At 40.2% G+C, this 23,621-nt stretch overlaps 1 protein-coding gene across 4 annotated transcripts in view; it reads right to left on the bottom strand.

Annotated features, from left to right (window-relative positions):
* The window catches only part of TTC7B (tetratricopeptide repeat domain 7B), a 333,472-nt gene that overhangs the window by 48,960 nt on the left and 260,891 nt on the right, over nt 1-23,621 (bottom strand). The window lies entirely within an intron of this gene.

A 23,621-nucleotide genomic window follows, 5' to 3' on the forward strand; every position in this document is an offset into this window, starting at 1 on the left:
AACCTCCCACCCTTCCTTGCAGAAATGGGGGACTGTGGTTGTGGAATACTGCATGCAACATCAAACTAGGTCGATGTGTTAGTTTTGCTGAACTGCTTTTTAAAAAATTCTTTCTTATGAGGGATGAAACTTTGGGAGGAGGAAAGAGTTCTATTTAGAAATGAAAGTGATATAAAAATAAAAGATACTATTTTTAAAAAAAGAATGCTCCTTCTACCTCACGCAGAATTTTGTTTTACCCCCTTCAATATCACATTTATCATGTCATGTTATGCACTAGAATCATCAGCAAGTATATCTTATTATTCTAGTTAACTCTAAGTTCCACGAGGGTAGGAGCCCTATCTTATCTAAACTTTGTAAAGTATTGTGTCTGCATGTTGCACACTGTAGCAGCTTAATAAATATTTAAGTTAGTAAAGACTCGTTGAATGATTAAATGAACTATAAACAATACACAAAAGAGAACCCAAAAAAGATACTTAAATTCTAAGGATCTATGCTTCCATGGATCCACTACTGCTAATCCCCACCTTGCATGCTAAGACACTTTTATGAGTCACTGTAGCTGAAAATATTTGCCTTTTCAGGGTCAACCCTCTGGTGAAGTGATTCTATGAAATATAGATAGGCTGATCCTCAAAAACAGAAACACAGTCCATCATAGCTTTGTCAACTGAGTAAAACCTGCCAAAGGTTACACTTAGTTGGTATAATCTTCCAGAATCCAGGATCACATTCACACACACTATGATGAGAAATCAGAGGAAGACTTCAGTGAAGGAACAAAGATGTAAATAAAAAAAATACTCCAGCTTGATCTATCATCAAAATGTGGCCGATATTCTATGAGCTGGTTGGATCAACAGGAAAACTTGGTTTTAATGAGGTTCCTCTAATTGGGACAGACCACTCTGTCCTGGGGGTGGGAAGAAGGCAAGACTGTATTAAGGATAGCTTAAGGTATCTTTAAAATGGTAGAAAAACGCCTGGGACACTACAAAAAAGAAGGACAAGAGATTTTTTTGCCATCTGCAATTTTTTGGAGTGATTATTTAGCAGAGCCAGTTTCCTTGGGCTCTGATGGGTATATACTTCTCTGTTCTCATGAACAAAAGGGTTGGGGTGGGGGTGTTGGTGTATGGAAGAATGAGATTGTGAAGTGATTTCTTTAATCACACCAAAGAAAGGTTTTTCACCTCTCTGAAAGATGCTGGGAGGCAAAGAAAGAATTTAATAAGTTGTAGGAGTTCTAATTAGGGAGTCAGTTATAACTAGAAATGAGAAACTCATGTTGTCCTTAGGAAATAGCAGGCTTTACTTCTGGTGTGTTCTGAGAGTCCTGCATTTGAATTTAATTTCTATTTGATCCTATCTATTTATCTGAATGCTAGATGTTCCCATGACATACAAAGAGGTTAGGGTAAATGTTGCTACATTTTGGGATGCTGTATTAGCAAGGCAATAATCACAATATAGATGATAATTGTCAATATGCCTATGTGGTTCTGTATCGCAAAATATAAGAGAAGGTAGAAGAAGTAAACCATTTATTCAGACACCAAAGAACCAATAAACCCAGTCCATCACTGCAGCAAAGAATTCAATACTCAATATTACAGCAGGTGACCACTCCATCCCATAACCTTCTGCCTCCTGCTGGGGCCTTCTCACAACAAACACGCTCACAGCACAGCACAGCACAGCACAGCACAGCACACATCTACTCTTTCCCTTAGCTCTAACTGCTCTCTCTCTGCATTTCCTGTGACACACTTTTCTTTTCCTCTCAGCAAGCTCCTCCCACCACATGTGACTCAGGCTTCTTGTGACCTAAGCAGGTCACATGGCCTATTAATGGGTGGGAAAGAACTTCGAATCTAAATTGTCATTACAGATGTGACCATGGTTGTTTCCAACTAAGAAGACAGACCATCAAATGATCCCTCTGGGTCTCAGTACAAACGATGGGGACCTTCAGCCTGGAGACTAAGGGGAGAAATGACATGGTTTTCAAGTATTTGATAGTCTGTCAAGTGGAAAAGGTTTTAGACTTGTTCTGCCTGTTGCCCTGAAGGGCAGAACCCAGAGGAATACGTGAAAAGAAATTGCAGAGCGAAAGATTTTGGTGCGATATAAGGAGAAACTTTTTTTTTAAACTACACAAAAGTGAAACAGGTTGCTTCCAAGGCACTGAGTTTCCTGTCAACTGGAAGTCTTCAAAAATAAGAGTGGATGACCATTGGCTAGGGATGATGTAATAAGAATTTCTGCTCAGATGATTTGGACCTCTGAGAAACCTTCCAGTTCTGAGAGTCTAGGATTCAATAAAATTCCATATATGTGACTACCACTGCACAAACTTAGTCCTCAGTGAATGTCTCCCTTTCTCATTTCCCTTTAATTTTTTGAGACATTTATAAGTGTTTAAATTATGGTTTTAACCAAACTACTTAAATCTTAGCAAACCCAGATATGTTTCTGGCGTGTGGAGTTATGTGGTTGGGTTTTTTTTGCTAACTCTTTCAGAAACAATCCCTGGCATTCCTGAGCTCTTTGCCTCTACACTCCCACAGGCTGAAACACAACATCTCCAGATACAGAAGGTTATCCAGTCCAATCCCCTGACCAGTAGATGATATCCCCAAATGGACATCCAACCTCTGCTTAAACAACTCCCATGACAGGCAGCCCACAATCCATTTAAGAAGGACTGGACTACTGGACTTCAAGTGAGAGTTCTTTCACTACCTTGACCCCAAGAACAAAATACACAGCTTAGAACAGGCTTGGGGACTTACCTGTTATTTGTTGGTGATGATGATGGAAAGGTAAAAACAAAACAAACTCTAAATGTGTTTTAAATATCTAAAGATCAGAATGACTAACAAAGAGGGAGGCAAAAAGAATGTGTAGCCGTGTGGTAGAGTACAAAGAGCACCAGATGTAGAGCAAAGGGAACTGGGGTCAAATTGGAGTTCTGCGCTTGCTACCTGTGCAGCCTTGACCAAGTCAGTTTCCTTATAAAATGACAGTTGGATGAGTTGTTCTCTGAGGTCCCTTACTCTGAATCCTATGATATTATGCATTTTCAAGGAAGTAAAGTAAATGCTTATGATTAGTCAGTCAATCTAGCCTACAGGAAGCCAAGGAAAAGCTATGGAAGCAGTGCTGACAAGAAAATTATGGCTCATTCCCCAACTGAGAAATGGTCAAAGGATATGAACAGGCAGTTTTCAGAGGAAGAAATTAAAGATATCTATAGGCATATGAAAAAATGCTCTAAGTCACTATTGATTAGAGAAATGCAAATCAAAACAACTCTTAGGTACCACATCTCTCCTGTCAGATTGGCTAACATGACAAAACAGGAAAATGATAAATGCTGGAGAGGATGTGGGAAAATTGGAACACTGTTACATTGTTGGTGGAGTTGTGAACGGATCCAGACATTCTGGAGGGAAATTTGAAACTACGCCCAAAGGGCTATAAAAATGTACATGCCCTTTGACCCAGCAATACCACTTCCAGGGCTGTATCCCAAAGAGATCACACAAGTGGAAAAGGCACCTGTATGTACAAAAATATTTATAGCAGCTCTTTTTGTGGTGGCAAAGAACTGGAAATCAAGGGGATGCCCATCAATTGGGGAATGGCTGAACAAGTTGTGGAATATGAATGTAATGGAATAGTATTGTGCTATAAGAAATGGGGAGCAGATGGACTTCATAATAACCTGTAAAGACCTACATGATATGATGCTGAGTGAGGAGCAGAACCAGGAGAATATACTGCACAACCACAGACATATTGCTTCTGTGATGACTAACTGTGATAGACTTGGCTCTTCTCAGCAATACAAGGCTCAAAGATGGCTCCAAAGGACTCATGATGGAGAGAGCTGGCTACATCTAGAGAAAGAACTGCAGAGTCTGAGTGCAGATTGAGGCAAACTATTTGCTCTCTTTTTTTTCCTCTTTTTTGGTTTTGTTTCTTCTCTCTCATGATTCATTCCATCAGTCATAATTCTTCTTTACAACTTGACTGTTGTGTAAATAAGTTTAATGTGAAGATTTATGCAGAATCTGTATCAGACTGCAGGCCTTTTGGGGGGAAGGAGGAGGGGAGGGAAGGGAAGAAAATTTGAAACTCAAGAAAATTATGGCTCATTTTTAAAAAATTCAAAATCTCAAGAAAAGAGGTTTTGAGGCCCACATGTTTCTGGCAGATGGTAATGCTTGGGTGAGAAGCACATCAACAGGCTTACAGGAAAGATCATACACAAGTTGGGGGCAGGAAAGACAACAAAGAAAAGTTCTATAGAAAAATATGCCTACCGTCATTATAGCTGAAGGGATTCACCATTGTCAAATAATCCCTAAATGGCTCCTGGATCCAGGGCACTGGGCCAAGCCTCTGAAACAGAGAATGGCCTTTCCATACTTCCAGCTGTCTAGCCGATGAAATTTTTGTTCCTGATCTGCTCTCCTCTCCTTCACTCTTTCCCTAATACAAGAGGTGAATGGCAAACACTACACCTCAAGTTCCCTGGCCTCTTGCCTTTGCTCATAATTCAGTGCCGATATCGGCAAGCCATGCATGGCCCAGCTTACCACTGCAGTGCAGAGATGGCTGTGAGCCCAAAGATACTAGGAAGCATGAGGCTCTTCTGGCCATGGGCCGAGAGGAGAGGTGGGAGCCAAACAGCCAGCTCTGGAGGAGAAGCAAAAACTCAGAGTCCAGCTCAAATACAACCTCCTGTATGAAGAGCTGCAGCACTTTATACCTTTTTATACACCGTATTCCAATTTATGTTATATTTAACTATATATATTTTAAAGATCTTATTGTCTCTCTAGAATGCAAATTCCCTATAAACTCAGCCTTATCTTATTTTAAAATTTTCTTTTTTATTATGAAGTAGATGAACATGAATATTCCCAACTACAAAGAAAAAGAAGATTGTAGATGAAAACTAAATCTCTACTATACAGATTTTTTTCTTCATGTATATATTAAAGTTAATATGACAGTACCAACAGTTACTCTGGCTTGTCAGTATTCCCTTCTGAACTTCCTTCTGCTTTCTTCTGTATATTTTTTAAATGTTTCATTTAGATTTTTTTTTTAACATTGCTATCACTTCTCACTACCCCATTCTCTTTCCACATATCCTCTCTGACTTAAGCATGCTCATATTCGCACACAAATAAAAGCTCAAATTCAGACACTGGCTGTGCCTGAAAATGTATGTCTCATTCTGTATCTCTGCTCTATCATCTCTCTGCCAAGAGGAGGGAAACATATTGCATAATTAGCCTTTTGGAACTCTGATTGGTCATGACATGGACCAGAATTCTTCTATCTCTCAGCTCTTGGCATTCTCTCTGGCTGTTCCCCATCCCTGGAACACTATCTTTCTTTTGCTCCAACTACTAACCTCCCTGGCTTTCTTTAAGTCCCAAATGAGTTTCCACCTTCTACAGGAAGACTTTCTCACCCCTCTTATAGTAAATCATGTCCTATGTAGTTTGCTTCGTATACATCTGTTTGTTGTCTCCCGATTAGACAGTGAGCTCCTTGAGAGCCTCTGTTTGTATCCCTAGAGCACAGTCTGGCACATAGTGATCGCTTAATAAATGTTTCTGATTGACTGATTCAAAATTGTTTTACTTTCCAATAGTGTAGTGAATATAAGGTTCTGCTCACTTTGTTCTGTCTCAGTTCATAAAGCTCTTCTCAGGTTTCTCAGAATCCACCCCTTTTGTTACTTCTTATGGGACAATAATATTTCATTCCATTTATATACCATAACTTGTTCAGCCACTGCCCATTTCTCAGGCACGCACTTCCAAAGCATCATCCACAGAGAACGAGCGTGCCTGTCCAACCACTGCTGTATCCTCTTGTCATCTTTGCCACTCTGACGGTTGTGAGGTAGACTCTCAAGAGCGGTTTTTACATGCATTTCTTTTATTATTAGGGATTTGGAATACTTTTTTTCTCCATATCATGGATAGCTTGCATTCTCTTAACTATTGATCTATAGGGAACAGTTCTTCTTAAATATTTGTTATCAGTTCTCTATATCTCTTAGCTATCAGATGTTCATCAAGAGAAATTTGCTACAAAAGTTTTACCTTAAAATTCCAACTGGATTGATTTTGTTTTTGAAAAAAACTTCTTAATTCCATGTAATAAAAATTGTCCATTTTATCTTCTGTGTTCATCTGTAAGTCTCCCCTTACCCATAACTGTGAGAGGCACCTCCTTCCATTCTATTCTCCTCTAGTTTGTTTATAATGCAGCCTTTCTACAGTTAGGTCATGCATTTGTTTGGAGTTTATTGTGAGATACAGTCTGAAATGTTGGTCAGACGCTCATTTTTGCCAGACTGCTTTTCAGTTTTCCCAGCAGGTTTTGTTAAACAGCAGCTCTAACTGAATAGTTGAGAGAGTTAGACCTTACTCCAGTAGTGACTGTCCTTGGGTTTATTAAACACTATGCTACTATGCTGACTTACTGCTGAGACTTGTACACCTAACTGGTTCCACTGATCACATTTTGTATTTTTTAACCAGTACCAAATAATTTTGAATATTACTGCTTTGGAATGGTTTATCTAAGATCTGCTATGTCCCCTTCCCTTCTACATTTTTTAATAATTCCCTTGAAATTCTTAACCTTTTGTTCCATCAGAGGAATTTTGTCTTTATTTTATCTAGTTCTATAAAGTAACCATCATTTCTTATTTATCTTTTTTATCTCTCCCTGAGCACAGTGTACTGAAATTCAATTTAATTAAGTTCAACTCAATCCCACATTTATTAAGTACCTACTACATGTAAAATGCTGTGTCCTATAACCTGGGAGAACAGTTGGTGGGTGGGGTAGTGCTGCTGGTTTACGTTATAGTGGAAATTATAGACCAGTAGAAGGATGACAAATACATACATCCATACACACACATATGTATGTGTATGTATGTATGTACACATACACATCCATATACATACACATACACATACATATATACATATCTACACATACACACACATATAAAATACCTGGCATTGGAGAGGTGCAAAATCAAAGACTTATGTGGGGTCCGAGCAGAAAGTTTGTTGCCATTATTCAAACACTACATATTTTAAAAGCTAAGTGAATAAATGAATGAAATAGACAGAAAGACAGCCATGTAAATCCAATAATGCGTTTGGGAAAGCGGAGGCATGAACAAGGTAAATAATGAAATCAGGATCAGAACTTGTTTTTGCACGCCTCTTTAACTGAGTGTGTAGAATATCGAACTGGATGCTGTCTCCCAGGAGAGAGGACTTTCATATACATCAAATTTTTGGATTTAACTTGAAAAAAAAAATTAAGCCAGAAAGTGTGTCCTAAAACATACAAGAAGGAAAGGCTATATAAAAGGCCAGTCCCTCAGTGTTGAACATGAAAGTTTTTTAGCCAGCACCAAATGACTTGGAAATCAGTAGGTGGAAAGATGGTATGTGGCCAGCCACACAATGGTGATGATCCATTTTCAGTCTTTTGCAGCTAGAGGAAAAAAAAATGCACGCCCACTTTCCCATGTTTAAGGCCAGTCAAAAGTCAGTCCTATCCTCCCTTTTGGAGGACAGGCCGAGTGGCAGAAGGGGAAGATCTCACATCAGTGGTAGGAAGAATAACACTAGAAATTTAGAAAGACAACTATGGGACTAATGCCTGTAAGAGACTTTAAGAAAGAAGACCTGGAGGAGAACCTTCTGAGAAAACGTAGAAAGCCCAGAGTGATAATCACCGCCTAATAAAACCCAAGCCAAGTAATTGCTGTGACACAGAAAGTCAATAAAAAGACATGTGCCATCTGGGCACAGAAAGCAAGCACCAGAGTTTCTAAGAACGAGCGGTCTGAATATATACGTCACATTTAAGATAATCATACAGCTGTAATTACTAATAGGAAATTCAACTGTGCTACCTATAATTAGTCGCTGAAGCCCACAAAACAGAAAACAGAAATAAATATGGAATGTATTTTTCCTTAGGCAGCAGCAAAGGGATGCTTGTGGACTGGAGTCTCCTTGCAAGGTTCGCTAATGGCTCCTGATCAAGCTTAAATTCCTGACCATGGGACTCAAGACCCTTTACCATCTGGCTCAAACTTATCCGGTTGTAAAGTCTTACTGTTTACCTTGGCAAAATTCAAAAAGAATATCCAAATTGGCCTTCTCTTTGTCTCCCTTCCTTGCCTTGTCCTTTCTCCATGTCACTATATGCCACTGCTCACATCACTTATAGCTGAGTTCCTACAGAAAGGCTATCCTGAACTGCATGAAAGAGGCTATAGGGTCCTAGAACTTGAGAGTTAGGAGGGACCTTAGAGTTGGTTTAGTCCAGGCCAATGGCACTGCACCCTCATATTAAGTTTAGAAGAGATTTACCTGCTTTTTCTGTATGGTAATAATAACAATCCTTAGTCACCTCTGTAAAGAACTTTTCCATTTAAAAGTGAGTTTACATCCATTATCTTTCATTTAATTCATTTTAACATTATGTTTTACTGCCCTTTTATTTATTTTTGTAAATAGCATTTTGTTTTCCAATTACACATAAAAATAGTTTACAACATTCATTTTTTTATAAGTCTTTGAGTTCCAAATTTTTCTCCCTTTTCTCCCGTCTTCCTCATCTCCTATTACTGAGATGCCTCCTGCAACTCTCTTCTCCTTCATGCTTGTCTCACGCCCTTATTCCTGACCAAGGCTAACCCCTCTACTTGTTCAGGTGATCCCATTCCATCCCCTCTCTTTCAAGAGATTGCCCCCTCTGTCATCCCTACTCTTTCACTTCTTTTCAGTCTCTCCCTCTCTACAGCTCACTTCCTATTGTCTACAAACACGCACATGTCTCCCCTACCCTGAAAAAACCCTAACTTAATCCCTCCATACTCACTGTCATCCTAGATCTCTTCTGCCCTTTGTAGCAAAACTACTTGAAAAGTCCATCTAGAGCAGATGCCTCTACCTTCTGTCTTCTCAATCCCTCACAATCCAGCTTCTGACTTTGTTATTGCACCTCAAAATTACTAATGATCTATTAACTGGCAAATCCAGTTGTCTTTTCTCAATCCTCTTTCACCTCACTGTGGCCTTTGACGCTGTGTTGATCACTCCTTCTTCATACTCTCTTCTCTCTGGAGTTTTAAGACACCACTCTCTCCTGGTTCTCCTACCAATCTTGCCACTCCTGTCCCCTTTGCTGTATCCTGAGCTGGATCACACACTTTAACCATAGGTGTCCTTCAGGGTTCTGTCCTGGGCCCTCTTCTCTCCTCCCTCTGTACTAGTTTACTTGATGATCTCATCAGCCCCCACAGATTTAATGGTCATCTCTATGCTGATGACTCTCCATCTATGTATCCTGTCCCAACCTCCCTGCTAACCTCCAATCTCACATCTCCAACTGCTTTTCGGACATTTCAAATTGAATATCCAGTAGACATTTTAAATTCATTATGTCCAAAATGAAACTCATTATCTTCCTCCTTAAACCCTCTCCCCCACCTACCTTCCATATTGCTGTAGAGGATGCCACCACCCTCCCAGGGCCTCAAGCTCACAACAGAGGAGTCATTTTAGATTCCTCACTATCTCTCACACCCCACATCCATTCCGTGTCAAGGCCTGCTGATTTCACCTTTGTAGCACTTTTCAAATGCGCCTCCTTCTCCTCTAACACAGCTACTACTCTAGCGCAGGCCCTCATCACCTCAGACCCAGATTATCATTGGTGGCCCTGTCTACCTTAAGTCTCTACCCATTCCAATCAATCCTTCAGCCACTAGAGTGATTTCCCTAAAGTGCACACCCCACCATCCCCAATCCCTGTACTCACCAACTCAATAAACGTCAGTGGTTTCCTATTGCCTTCAGGAGCAAATACAAAATACTCTGTTTGGTACTTAAAGTCCTTCATGACCTAGTCGCCTTCTACTTTTCCAATTTTCTCACATCTTACTCCCCCAGATAATCCAGTGACACTGGCCACTAGCTTCCTTGGCTATTTCACAAACCAGATACTCTGTTTCTTGGTTCTGGGCAATCTCTTAGGCCATCTCCTATGCCTGGAATGCCCTCCTTCACCACTCTGACTCTGCTCTGACCCCTCCCTGGCTTCCTTTAAGTCTTGACTAAAATCTCACCTTTTAGAGGAAGCCTTTCCCAACTGCTCTTAATTCAGGTCAATCATTAGTCATTTACCAGCTCGGTGGCCCAGTGGATAGAATGCCGGGCCTGAAGTCAGGAAGACTCATCTTCCTGAGTCCCCATCTGGCCTCATATACTTCCCACCTGTGTGACCCTGGGCAAGTCACTTAACCCTGTTTGTCTTAGTTTCCTTATCTGTCAAATGAGCTGGAGAAGGAAATGGCAGGCCATTTCAGTGTCTTTGCCAAGAAAATACCAAATGTAGACACCAAAAGTCAGACGCAACTAAAACGACTGAACAAAAAAATCCTCTATGCAACTTGCTTTGTATATATTTGTTTACATGTCTCTTCCATTCAACTATAAGCTCCTCGAGGGCAGGAACTGTCTTTTGCCTCTTTTTGTATCCCCAGTGCTTAGCACAGTGTCTGGAACATCAAAGGCACTTAATAAATGTTTATCGATTATTAATCCCATGTTACAGCTGAGAAAATTAAGGGACAGAGAGGTTAAATAATTTACTCATCATCATGCTACTAGTTAAACGTCAATGTCTACACCTGAATCCAAGTGTTTCTGTCTCCAGTTTGAGTATCCATCACATCTTGGCAGAAGGACATTGAACCTTACTTGAGATTAGAAGTCATTTCTCCTCCAAATTCTAAATTTCCATCCCACAAATTGTCTATTTTGCTGGCATCAAGGAATATTCCCTGAACAAAATTAAAGGGGAGACATAAAAGGATGGTTTATGGTTTATGTTCCCCACATCAAGAATGTAAAACTTTGTGAAATACTTCTTAAGAAAAAACTGCCCCAGATCATTTGCATATCAAAGTTTGACTCATTTCTTTTTTCAAAATTCTCATTTCATGAAGAATGAGCATACTGATATGTACAGCAGAGGAATTCTCCTTTGGTAGGGTAATGGTATTTTCACTAACAAAATACGTTTATCCCCTTTTTTTAAAAAATTCTGAACTCAACACCAAATAAGATGAGTATCCCCATATACAAGGCAGAACAGAAAAAGAAAGCTGTACGTGGAAACAAGAATCTATACTGTGAACAGTTTGCTTTTCTCTTTTAGCATTATAAGAAATTCAAAATCTTATCTCCAAAGCTGTCCTGTTTGTCTGTGTTTCTTACTTGCCTTCATTTTGTTCTATGCACAAAATGCATTTATTAAGTAGCTTGCCTTGTTCCTTACCCAAACTTGAATGATGCTTATCCCCAAATATTGCCAACCTTTTCTACCTTTCTCCCTCTGTACACTTTTACTCACATTAACCCTTACTCTTGAAATGCCCTCAATTCACTTCCACCTGCTTATTTCTCCTCTTCCTTCAAGACCATGCAACAAGGTCTTCCATAAAGCTATCTTACATCCTATCAACTAGAATTTGTCTTTATATAGTTTTTCACACAACCTTTTCTGTACTTCCCCTATCTGTTCACTAAATTCCCTTTTAAATTACAGTTGTGTACGTGCACAAGGGATAGATTTCTGGGTCTGTAATAACAATGTTGCTGGCAGCTGTTGTGAGGGTGAAAGACCCACAACACCAGCACACAGAAGGGCTACCAGCACAGGTTCTTTGATCTGCTTTTCTAAGAAAAGCACCCTTAGGGGGTTAACAATCTCACTTTAATTAAACATACATATACCATTCACTTAGTTCAGGGGGAAAAGCCAGCACCTTGAACTTCAGAGAGAATACAAACAGAAGTTAGAAACAGAGACAATATAATCAGATCAACATTTCCGTCTAACCAGATCACAATACACAGTTTGCAGAGAAGCACCACCATCTGGGTTTTTCAAAGCCATGGGGCTCCTTAATGGCTACCCAGAGTCTTCACACCAACACTCTTCCAATGAGTGAGAGACTCAAACAACATGCTAACCTCACAGCATATATACCCTGTTTAGGGTCCAAGTGTTTCACACCTCTCGAGGGCTTCTAGTAAAAGGGTGTGGGCCTTCCTACAAACAAAAGCAAGACTCAATCAAAGGCACTCGATTGCCTTAGTGCTGAGAAGCACTCCAAAACAAAAGCCAACAAAAAGGCCCACTTTGCTTGCCCTTACAAGGTCAAGAAAATCAGAGTGAAAATTCAACCACAAGCCACTAACTACATGACCCTGGGCCAGTGGCTTAATCTCTGTCTGCCTCAATCTTCTCGACTGTAAAATGGGGTAAATAATGGTACCCACCCCCCAGAGCTGTAGTGAAGATCCAATGAGACGACACTGTACCTGGTTACACAGTACATGCTCAATAAATGCTTGCTTCATTCTCTCCCCAGAAGGCTCTAAGCTCCTTCAGAGAAAGGAATGTTTTTTATTTATCTTTCTATCTCTGCAAGCCCAAAGCAGGGGGTCTTGAACATGGAAGATGCTGAATAATAATCTGTTGCATTGAATTGGGGCAGGTAGGCACTGTACAAAACAAGTGCAGCAATTTGGCTTCACACTTCTAGAACCAAGGTCAACAAACTACGGCCCCCAAGCCCTGTCCACTCTTATAACCCAAGCCAGAGGTGCAAATAATAGATATTCTTTGCTGTTTTAGAAAATGAACAGTGATTGCTACTAGTCAAACATAAAATCCATACAAACCAAAATTCCCTGGAACTTTATCATGGAGTGCAAGATTTGGCGTAAAGAGTATTTCTCTTGTATCTTACATCACAGAGGTGCAGTTTTTGAAAAAAAAAAAAAAAAAAAACAAAAACCAACTACTATATACACAACCCCCACCCCATATGCAGAGCTTGAAGATGGCCATCTAAGAAGATATCACCACTGCTTATCATTCATTTGCTTGGTCCCTGGGCTGAGTGACTTTCTTTATCACTGAGGATAGCAAACAGGAACCAATGGGTTGAAGTTCCAGAGAGATAGATTTTAGTCTCAATACTAGGAAGAACTTTCCAACAACCAGATCTGCCCAACAGTGGAAAGGGAAAAAAATTCAAACATTTAGTAGGCAACAACTGTATGCACAGACCTCTGTTAGGTGGCATGAGAAAAGCAAAGTTAAAAGAAAAAGGCACGGCCCCTGCCTGCAAAGAGTCTAGGAAGAGAAGCCACTAACACAAAACACAGGCACCTACAGGCTTTCATTTTCTTGTGCATAGTAGGTGCTTAATAAATGTTTACTGAAATACACAAAACTTTTAAGTCCTTTAGAGTAAAAAAGCAACTTCTTGCGAGGCCTGAGCCTTGTGAGAAAAAGCACGGCACGGTGGATAGAGAGCTAGCCTCAGAGCCAGGAAAACCCGGGTACAAGTCCTACCACTGACACAGACTGGTGGTATGACCCTGGACAAATCTCTTGACCTCTCAGTGCTCCAGGTCACTCTGAAGAGGGGGGGGGGGTGCTGATGACCTACGTGGGTAAAGGATGTTTCCTCACTAAACACCTCCTTGACCAATGAAATCACACGTACAGTTCCTATTCCAAACCAAGCCCTGACGCCGAAGGTCATTATCCCCCAAAATGTTCAGGGGCAAGTTTCCTACAGAGGAAAGGCGATTGCAATAGATGACCTTTGAGGTCCTTTCCAATTCTAAACAGGAGAGGCCCAAATAAAAAGACTAACATCTGCGTCAACTGCACATAAATCTTTGCACTGAGTGTCCCTTTGACAACACCTTCTAATTCTGCAGCCAAGGAAGACAGGAGCCAGCAGGCTTCCTCCCTCGTCACTACAGCTTGGCATTTAAAATGCTGCATCATCCTGGAGCACATCATCTGATTCATTTCTATTTCTTCTGCTCCGATGAGATCAATCAAAAGCTGCACTGACAAATACCCTGGAGCCCACTCCTAAAAACCCTGGGATTTTTCTTCAATTCAATAAACAGCCACCAAACCATTACTGCACGTAAAATACTGGGCTAAGCACGAGGGAGATTAAAAAACGTTTCGATAAGACATTGACCCTAACCTCATTATCTCAAAGTGATAAGTCATCAAGAGAGCCTATGATCTATTTGATTCTCTTTCTCTCAAGAAATTCTCAATGGGTTGTTAGCAGATATTGCATGAAGCTAAGGTTGAAGCCACAAATGTGACTGAGGAAATCTCCTGAAAGAATCCTTCAACTCAAAATGCCCCAAACTCAACGTCTTATCATTCCTCCTGAAGGACTCCTCCTCCGGATCTCACCATTGCTGCTGGGAGTACCAGCCTAATCTTCCATTTTCAAAACCTTCATATTCTCTTTATTTCTTCACTCTAATTCACTTTTGTCTTTCAGCCAGTTACCAAATCTTACTGATTCCAGCTCCAAAATATTTCTCAGAGACATTCAATTCTCTATAATGGGATTTTTTTCTTCCAATTTTTGTGTGTCATTGTCCCCTTCAGGACCTGTCTAATGAAGTCCATGGACCCCTACTCTGAATGTTTTTAAATGCATAAAATAAATACATATTATTATAAAGGAAACCAATTATATTGAAATTATCAAAAAACTTTTTTTATAAAGTTAACAGACCCAAGGTTAAGAATTCCTGCTTTATGGTACAGGCCCTCTGAACACAGCTGAACTACTGTAGAAGCCTCTTAATAAGTTTTCCCACTCCCACTATCTTCCCACTCCTCCCTCCTTCCTTCTATCTCTGTCTCTCCCTCCCTCCCCCCCTCCACCTCCCAACTCCCCTCTCATAGGCACAAGTCACTTAACCTTGAAGTGCTCTAGTCAACTCTTAGAGACAATGAGTTGCAGAGAACATTTTACTTGTATCAATAAAAGGGAGACTCCTTACGTGGGAGCTCTCTTCACCAATGAAAATATGAGCCCAGTCCCTATCCCTGTCTCCCTCCTATACTCTCTTCTTGAGGGGAGAATGAATGAAGCATTCCCTGATGTTTGCAAAGCGTTGCGCTTAGTGCTAGGCATCCCAATAGAAGAACAATCCAGCTCTCAAAGAGGGAGAATCCACATATGGAGCATTTCAGATATAAGTCAAATGGAAAAATCCCAGGGTCCTTAGGGTACAGAGGCAAAGGTCATGACGCTTCTTTAATGTCACTGTTAAAACGATCTCAGTTTTTGATGTTGAACCATTTGACTTTGGTGACAAGCACTTTCCTTTCTGGATCGTCAGTAGCTATGACTGTAGCACCTGTGGAAAGGGTTGCTACCATCACAGCACTGGAATACTACTCCCAAGACTCTTGGGTTCAGGGTCCTAAGCTGTTCCCATCAGGATCTGAGAGGAGATGCTGGTCAAGGTGGTGGTGGTGGTCTGACTTTCTTGGCATACATTGCCTCTTTGTCTTCCCCGGCTGTCTTCCTTCAGCTTGAGTGGCTTGCCCACACTGTGGGTGGCAGTTGGTTGGCCAGTGGTAGGGATAGCTGGCCCTTTCTCCAAAGGATTTGCTTCCTGGATGATAGCCATGAGGGTTGGGCTGGAAGTAGTACCAGTGGTCTGGGACTCCTCTGCTTATCTATCTGTCTATTGTGGCATCTGGTTAAGAACTGCTGCTGGTGGTGATGATGAAATGGGCCTTTTCTCCCCAATGATTTCTCTCTTCAATAATGGCTCTGGTGGTCTGATGGGCAATGTTATTCCCAAGGCTCTTGGCTTTAGGGTCATGGGCTCTCTCCACCAGGATCTGAGGGGGTCACAGTAGGGATGGTAGTGGTTTAACTTGCCTAGCACATGATGCTTCCTCTCTCTCTCTCTCTCAGGGTGCACTGCTGAGCAATGGTTCTTGTCCCTGTCTCTGCCCATTAGGAAGGCAGAAAGCCATCTTGCATGTGTTCAGAGTTCAATCCTTCCTCTTTGTTAGGCATGAAAGAATTCTTTGTTGATACTATAGGAGAATGAGCAATTCAGTGCCCACTTTTAAAGTTCAATAACTTAGGCTATAGGTTTAAAGCACTGAATATCACTGCAAATGAAAATTTATTAAAGGTTATCCCCTCACAGAATTTTAGGATTTGAAAGGAGTATCTAAATTAAAGTAAAAAGACACAGGGCCCGACCCACAGCCGGTACTTTGTAAATGCTTCCTCCCTTCCCTCGGAGTTAGTCCAAAGGTACCTCAAAGGCCAAAAGTACAACCTACCCACTCCCACAACATAGCCAACAACTAGACATCTCGCCTTTGCTTGAAGACCTCCAGCGAGAGGAACCCCATTTCTTTTTGAGGCAGCCCAATCTAATTTTGGATAGCTCTAATCTGTTAGCAAGTTCTTCTACACATTGTCTAAATTTCCCTCATTACAACTTGGGTTCAGAAATTTAGAGCTGGTCTAAGACAACTTCCAGTCTGACTCTCTCACAGTTTGGATTTGAATCCAGGTACTCTAAATCTAAGCACTGCTCCATGGGACCTCTTCTACCCTGCTTCCACTCTGCTGGGGTCAATGAACTTACACCATGTACTCACTTCATATCCTGTAACAAATAAAAAGTTATGACCATAGATCAGAAGGCAACAATAACAAATGGCATTCACAGCATAATTTATAGACTGAACTTCATTTGCCCATCACAAAAACCAGATGAGGAAACAGAGGCTGAGAGAGATTAACTGATCTGCCCGGTGCAGAGCTAAACTCTAATCCAGGTTTCCTGACTTCAAATACTTTTAATTGTGTCTTATGACTAATGGATTTCAAGTCCCTACCAGTCCTGAGAAGAAAATTTATTCTTTGCTCATTACCGAAAAGATGCAGGTTGTTTCCACTATACCCACTAAGAAATTATTGAAGTTTAAAAGTCACTATCCTGGCACCCAGAAATACTCACTGAACCAAGCTGAATGAGAGGAAGGCCAGGGAAGCTGGAAGGGACCTTACAGATCAACTAACAGGACCGCTCATTCGATGCAAGAATCTCCTCTACAATGTCTCAGAAAATCAGTTGTCAGTCCTTTGCTTGCACACTCCCGTGGAAAGGATATTCATTACAGAACAACATTTCCTTCATTGAACCTCATACTGTCTGAAAAGATGCGGAATCAGGTAACAGATGTCAAGTTTTGAGCTTCTTGGGAGAAAAGGGCACTGGGCATTTCAAATGTTAAGCCATCTCAAGCACACACTAAGCTGTAGAGGATATTCACCAATATTTACAATAAGTTTTTTTAAAAAAGAATTAAAGAAATTAGAGTCTCAAATTTAGCGTTACATTATCGATAACAATAACTATACAAATTGTAGATGAAGGTTGGTCATCTAAAGTGTCTTATATACCTTAAGAGGAAAAAACACTTTCCCTTAATGTATATATCATTTTGAAACTCATGAATGAAATTAAATAATGTTTTAATAGTTCAAGGATGATTATTTCAATCAGTGTGGAGGCTCCCTCCACCGAGGCAGATTGAGAACCCCTCTACACCTTTGCTGTTCTTAGCTTACTTCTCCATGAGTTGTTTCGGCTGAAAAAAATGGACCATCAGGCTGCAAGTTCTTTGGGGGGAACCTTCAAACTATAACGACAGCCTGCAGTGGCAGATCACTTTACAATCTACAAAATACTTCCCCCACTGCAATGTGAATCATTATTCCCGTTTTACAAATGAGGAAACAAAGGATCAGAAAGGTTAAGTGACTTGAACCCGGGCCTTCCATCACCTAGTCCAGTCCTCTTTCCACTCAAACTGATGAATCAGACCTTGTCTCCTGAACCACATTCAAGTGTTATTTTCCAGCCATCATTCTCTATTACTATAGGCACAAAGAAAGAGTTACATTCTAGATAAAAGCAATCGCCTTCTGTCAGCATTTCAAAGCAAAAAGGTATTTCAATCACACAGCATTACTTTAATTACATCTGTGTTTTAATCATAGTATGTAACAGAAGGGATTAATGGCAGGCTTTTTGAGACTGGCAGAATACCTCAAGCACTGCCATTTTCCTCTCATCTCAATCACTGTTTGCGTCTGTACTTTGGGGTGTGATACTGGCTCTCTTACCATTATGATGAGCGAAATCTGGAGAGATGTTCAGGGAAACATTCCCTTGATGTGCTCTCTGAAAGCTCTCCATTGATTTTATGCTGCTTCTTTCCACCAATAGAAAACAAATTGGAAAACACTGCGCCAACTACAGAAAAATCAGACACAAGCAATTTTGCCTAAGAATTATAAGTAAATGCTCCAGAGGAAAATTAAACAGATGGACTTTTTTTGTATAAATAAAAAGAAAAGAGAAGAAAGGGAGGGAGAAGAGAGAGACAGAAAGAATGAACTGAGCTTTGGAGTTTAGAAGTACAATGTAAGGTAGGCTCAGCCAAGCAAGAATTCGCCTCTACTGTTCAGTTTTAACTCTCCTACTACATTTTGGTTTATCCATAAGTAATAGGGAAAGAGCTCTCACAAAGTAAACAAGGCCTTGCAACTAGAAGTCAACTGAAAGAAAGCTTCAACTTCAAATCTCTCTTTGAAACTGAATTTTGAAAATTGCCAATGGCCCTTCATTTTTTCCCTAAGGAAGCATCTATTTGGTTGTACTTTCATGATTCTTTCTAGATCAGCCTTTAAAACTGTTAAATGAATTAAATGAGAAAAAAAATCTGTATGACATCCCCTACCATACAATGTATTTTAATATTCTCCTTTCAAATTCACTACCAGTATAACACAAGGATACCATTCAATAGTTCGTATCAGTTGCTTTATTCAACTACTAATCGGGTCTCTTCTCCAGGAGTTTGCCGACAGCATGCTTAATCTTCTTAGAATGTTATTAACACTTCCTGCATTACCATCCATTGGTATGATTAGAGGTACAACACAATGATACGTTGCTACGAAGCAAAGACACCAAACAAGATCAGGGAAAACAAAAACACTGACAGAACTAAATCAGGGACCCTTCAGCCACGTCTTCTCATCTCAGCATTTTAAGGGCTCTGACGCACCCCTACGAACAGAACTAATGCAAGCTGCCCTCACGGACCACATCATTCAAGGTTGACCTATTCGTTTCTAATTATTTCTCTTTATCTCTTAATTTTTCTTCTACTTCCATTTCCACTAGAATTTACTACTTCAAAGGGCCATTAACTCTTGTTTTCCTCTCAATACTAATCTTCTTGCTTCAGTTTAGTTTCCAGGCTGTCCTGGGAACTTTGATTTTCCGATAAATGCATGATAGCTCAGTAACTTTACTCTCTCAATTTTGTCTATCAGAAATAACATGGACATTGTCTAATTCTCATTTTCCTTATGTTCTTCTATTGCCTTTGTCTCTTAGTTTTTCCATCTATCTCTCATCTCCTCTCTCACTATATTCCCCAAGTCCCCTCATTCTATCATTAGGACCTCCATTCAGCTCACTGAATCCTCAGGCTCTTCAGACGCATTACTCTCATGTCCTTTATACCTCTCTGCCCCCAACCCCCACAAGCCTCCTAGTATTCTAAAGTCAAAAGCTCCGGTTCTAGCTCCTTTTACTTCCCCAGGCCTTGTCCATCCCAACAAACACAGGTTTACCTAACCATCTGTTCCTGTTTCATTCCTATTCTTGATCTGTCATGAGCACTGAAAGACTGCTGGGTCTCATACTGACTTCTAGAATAAATTGACACATTCCTCCCTTACTTCCACTTTTCCTCTCGCTATTATTCTTCTTATCAGCTCCCATCCACACAACCTGCCTGGCTGTCCTCCATATTTAACTCTCCTGAAATCCCTTGCTCTTCCTTTACCATATGATCTCACAAATTCTCTTCAAAAGCCAGCACTGACATTATCATAGGGCTACCAGATGTTCCCAGTTTTGCAGAGACATTCTGGTCATTCTGTCTGGCCATACTCAGCAAATGGGCCGGGTTTGGGAAAAACAGCCTGAGGATGCTGTCCTTTCCTCCTCAGACCACAGTGAGTCACATTTCTACCCCACAAACACCATAAATCAGAAAGAGTTTGCTCAATACAGTTGTTCTGTATTTTACTAATTACGATCATGTACTTAGAGATAGAGGTTTTAAGATACAACATACAAATTTTGTATATTTACATATTTATGCAAAATAAACTAATACACATCTACCGATTTCCTAGGGGAAAAAAATCTGGTTGCTGTATATCATCAGGCACCAATTTCCTACCCTCTTTTTCTTTTTAATCATTCTGCCTTCCAAACACTATAGATACTGTTTTATCATACTGATAGCTCTCTCCTTCTGTTTCTTCCTCTCTGCAAATCAAATATATACCCAGGCAAAAGACCAAATATCAGTTAATATTACAGCTGAAGAGAATAATTAACCACTTAATGATTTACAGTTCTGTTTACATTCCTTATATCAAGTCAAGAGCATTTGTAAGACTTGTCTTTATTAAAATCAGTCTTCATGACATGATAAAATATTTACATTCATACAAATATTTATATTTCACATAGAGTGTACTTTGCAACAGAGATAAGCTCATTCCATATGTTCATGTACTTCTTTTGCATAAGATAGCAAACGAAGACCTTTCACAGTCCACATGTGAAGAGAGCTCTTTGTGAGCTGGATCTTGCTCTCCTACTTGGAGAGTCCCTGGCTAGATGGCCATTTCACGATGGGGCCCAGCCACACTGACTTCTTTCCCAGATCGAGTCATTCTCCAGACTGCTCTACCTCCTCACCTGCAGGCTTGACCTCTGAGGAATGTCCTCCTCCCCACTTTCCACCCCCTCACCAGCTTCCTAGCTTCCCTTCATGTGCTAAATTCTTGTTTTTAATTTTGTTCCGCTGGACCCCAGGTTTCTCTGAGATACTACTAGGAATTCCTTGGGATCACTACCTGATTACAATGACTTATGTTTAATTATTCTCTACTCTATATCCTAAAGGCATTCTCCATGCTATCAGAGAGGAGCAAGGATAAGGGACCAGAAGGTGTATATGCTCCGATGAGCTCAACTTCCCCTTCAGGCCATTTATGCTCCAAGTATTTTTCAACCACAAAGACTACTGGTAGAAGTGGGGTGAATTAAACACTCCTTGCTACCAGATTTACTGTTGGCTAGATGGTAGAGGGAGACTTTCCTCCTCTCAGAACTCTGGGGACTGTATTGCAAATACTCTCCTGGGCCTAAATCAGGGGAGGATATAACCTATCTTTCCTTATTTACAAATCAGCCAAGAAAAAAATTTCCATGCAACCCTTCAAGTTTTATATTAGAGTCCTAGGCCGAGGTCTCTGAAACTAAGAAACTGTACATTTTAAAATCTTTTTCAAATGCAATAAATATTCAAAGAGCTCATGGTATCATGGGACTGAATTTAACTACAATTCAGTTAGCTCTTGGACATTTCAAGATGGCAGAGGGGAACATGGTGGGAGAATGTCTTAGAAAAAGCTAGTTCTTTCTTCTACTGGGCAAAATCTGAGAAGAGCCTAGTACCTTACATAGTCTGGAGAGCACCCCCAAATTAAAGCCATTAATTTCCGAAATACTCAGAAGGAAAATCCCCAAACGATGATCTGTACAGTCTGTTACACATGGCTTTCCTGTTTTAGGTCCACCTCCTGCTTCTGCCAGAAAATGAAGCTTTTGGCATTTGTCTGGGAGCTCATATGTCTTGAAAAGCTGCAAAGGTGAAACATAAAGCTTTCCCTGTGCGATTCTCCTATTTGATCTTTTGTCTCATATGTTCCCCTCAGGGATGTATGAGAAATACTTCTCTGAATAATTCATAAGTACCCAGGCAGAAACTCACTTATCCTTTTGAATAAAAAGGTTGGGTACAAGAAGCTGATTATAGCTGTTCGGAATGCTCTAGTGATAGCAGCACTATCTTAAAGGGTTTTATAAAAATTCCCCTTAGGATAATGAGACAAAAATTAATAGTCACCCAATATTAATCAAACAGACCACAGTTCATAGTATTATGTGAAATTATTTATAAAGCAGCAGAGATATGCATAGTGAGGTTTAAATGATGAGAAAGATGCTATCATACAAATTTTGATTTTAAAAATCCTCATTTTGCCTAAGTTTTCTTTTTCCATTTTAAAAATGGAAGATAATATTGATCCCTTAAAAGTACAGTGAGAATTAGCAAAATAATGAAAGCTGTACAGTTCTGTAAGTTCTTCTGGTGAAAGTATTTCACTATTTATTATACATAGAATCATAAGACTTTAGAGATGGCAGGAATCTTAAAGGTTATCAAGTTCAATCTTCTCCTTTTGCAGACAAGAAAACTAGGGACCAAACAAATGAAGGTAATTATCCAAAATCACTTATGTGCTATGTATGGTGAAAGGAGAGCAGGATTTGAACTCAGAGGAACAGGGTTCAAATTTGAGTTCTGCCATTTACTACCTACGTGGTCTTGGGCAAGTCATTTAGCTCTTTGGGCCTCAGTTTCTTCAACTGTAAAATCAGGGGGGCTAAATTAGAAAATCTCTCAGACCCCTTTTAATCCTGAATTTATGATGCTGCAATATATGTCACAGCAAGGACTCAAAACCTGTCTCCTGATTACCAAACTAGGGTTCCTTCTGCCATACCAGAGCCTTCTGATTGACTGTCAGAGCACAGAGTCAGCTAGGCTCCAGCGAGCTGGTGACACACACAGATACCCACATATGCCATTTTGTGAAAATCACTGAATGTACATGCCAAGTTCAGAGATCAATATTATGGAATTTCTTTTCCTTATATTGGAAAAAGTTACAGATGTTCGAAGAGAAGTACAGATTTTGATCTCTGGACCTGGCATGTACATTCAGTGAAAGAATAATATATTTTCACAAAATGGCATATATCTACATCTCTGTGTGTGTAAATGCATATGATATATACATGTGCATATATATAATACACACACACACACACACACCTTTTTTTTTAAAAAAAATTACTCTGACTTTTGGGCATATCAGTAATTCTTAATTGGCTGGCTAGATTCTTTCTGAATTTCATAAAAAACTGTTTGGCACATAGGAGGCATTCAGCAAATTATTTTAACTGGCTAACTAGAAAAGGCCATTACTTATATGTATACGAAGCTTCAGGCTTTTCAAAGCACTTTTCTCCCAAAAACCCTTTGAGGCAGGTATATTTTATTAACCCCATTCTACAGATGAAAAAACTAAAGGTGAGAGAGGTCAAGTGCCTTTTCCAAGGAACCTACAGAGGTAATTCAGTCTATCCCTCTGCCTGGTAGTATTCATGACCTATACCATCCAAAATCATGATATATGTTGTTGACATAACAGAGTGGTGGATAATTCCCCTTAGAACCAGGTTCCCAAGTAACTAGTGAGGTTTCCGAGAGGAAGAGAATGGAACCAGTGAAGCAACCCTGACCTACGGCTCAAATTCCCAGAGGAGGACAGTCTAAGTAAAATAAAAAGCACGTCATTGGCAACAAACCTGTGAACGATGTGGAAACTGGCTTCTTTCCAGGCTGCCTACTTACCTTTGACCCTG

The sequence above is a fragment of the Trichosurus vulpecula genome, chromosome 8 (genome assembly GCF_011100635.1).
Source record: "Trichosurus vulpecula isolate mTriVul1 chromosome 8, mTriVul1.pri, whole genome shotgun sequence".
In the NCBI taxonomy this organism is placed as follows: Eukaryota; Metazoa; Chordata; class Mammalia; order Diprotodontia; family Phalangeridae; genus Trichosurus; species Trichosurus vulpecula.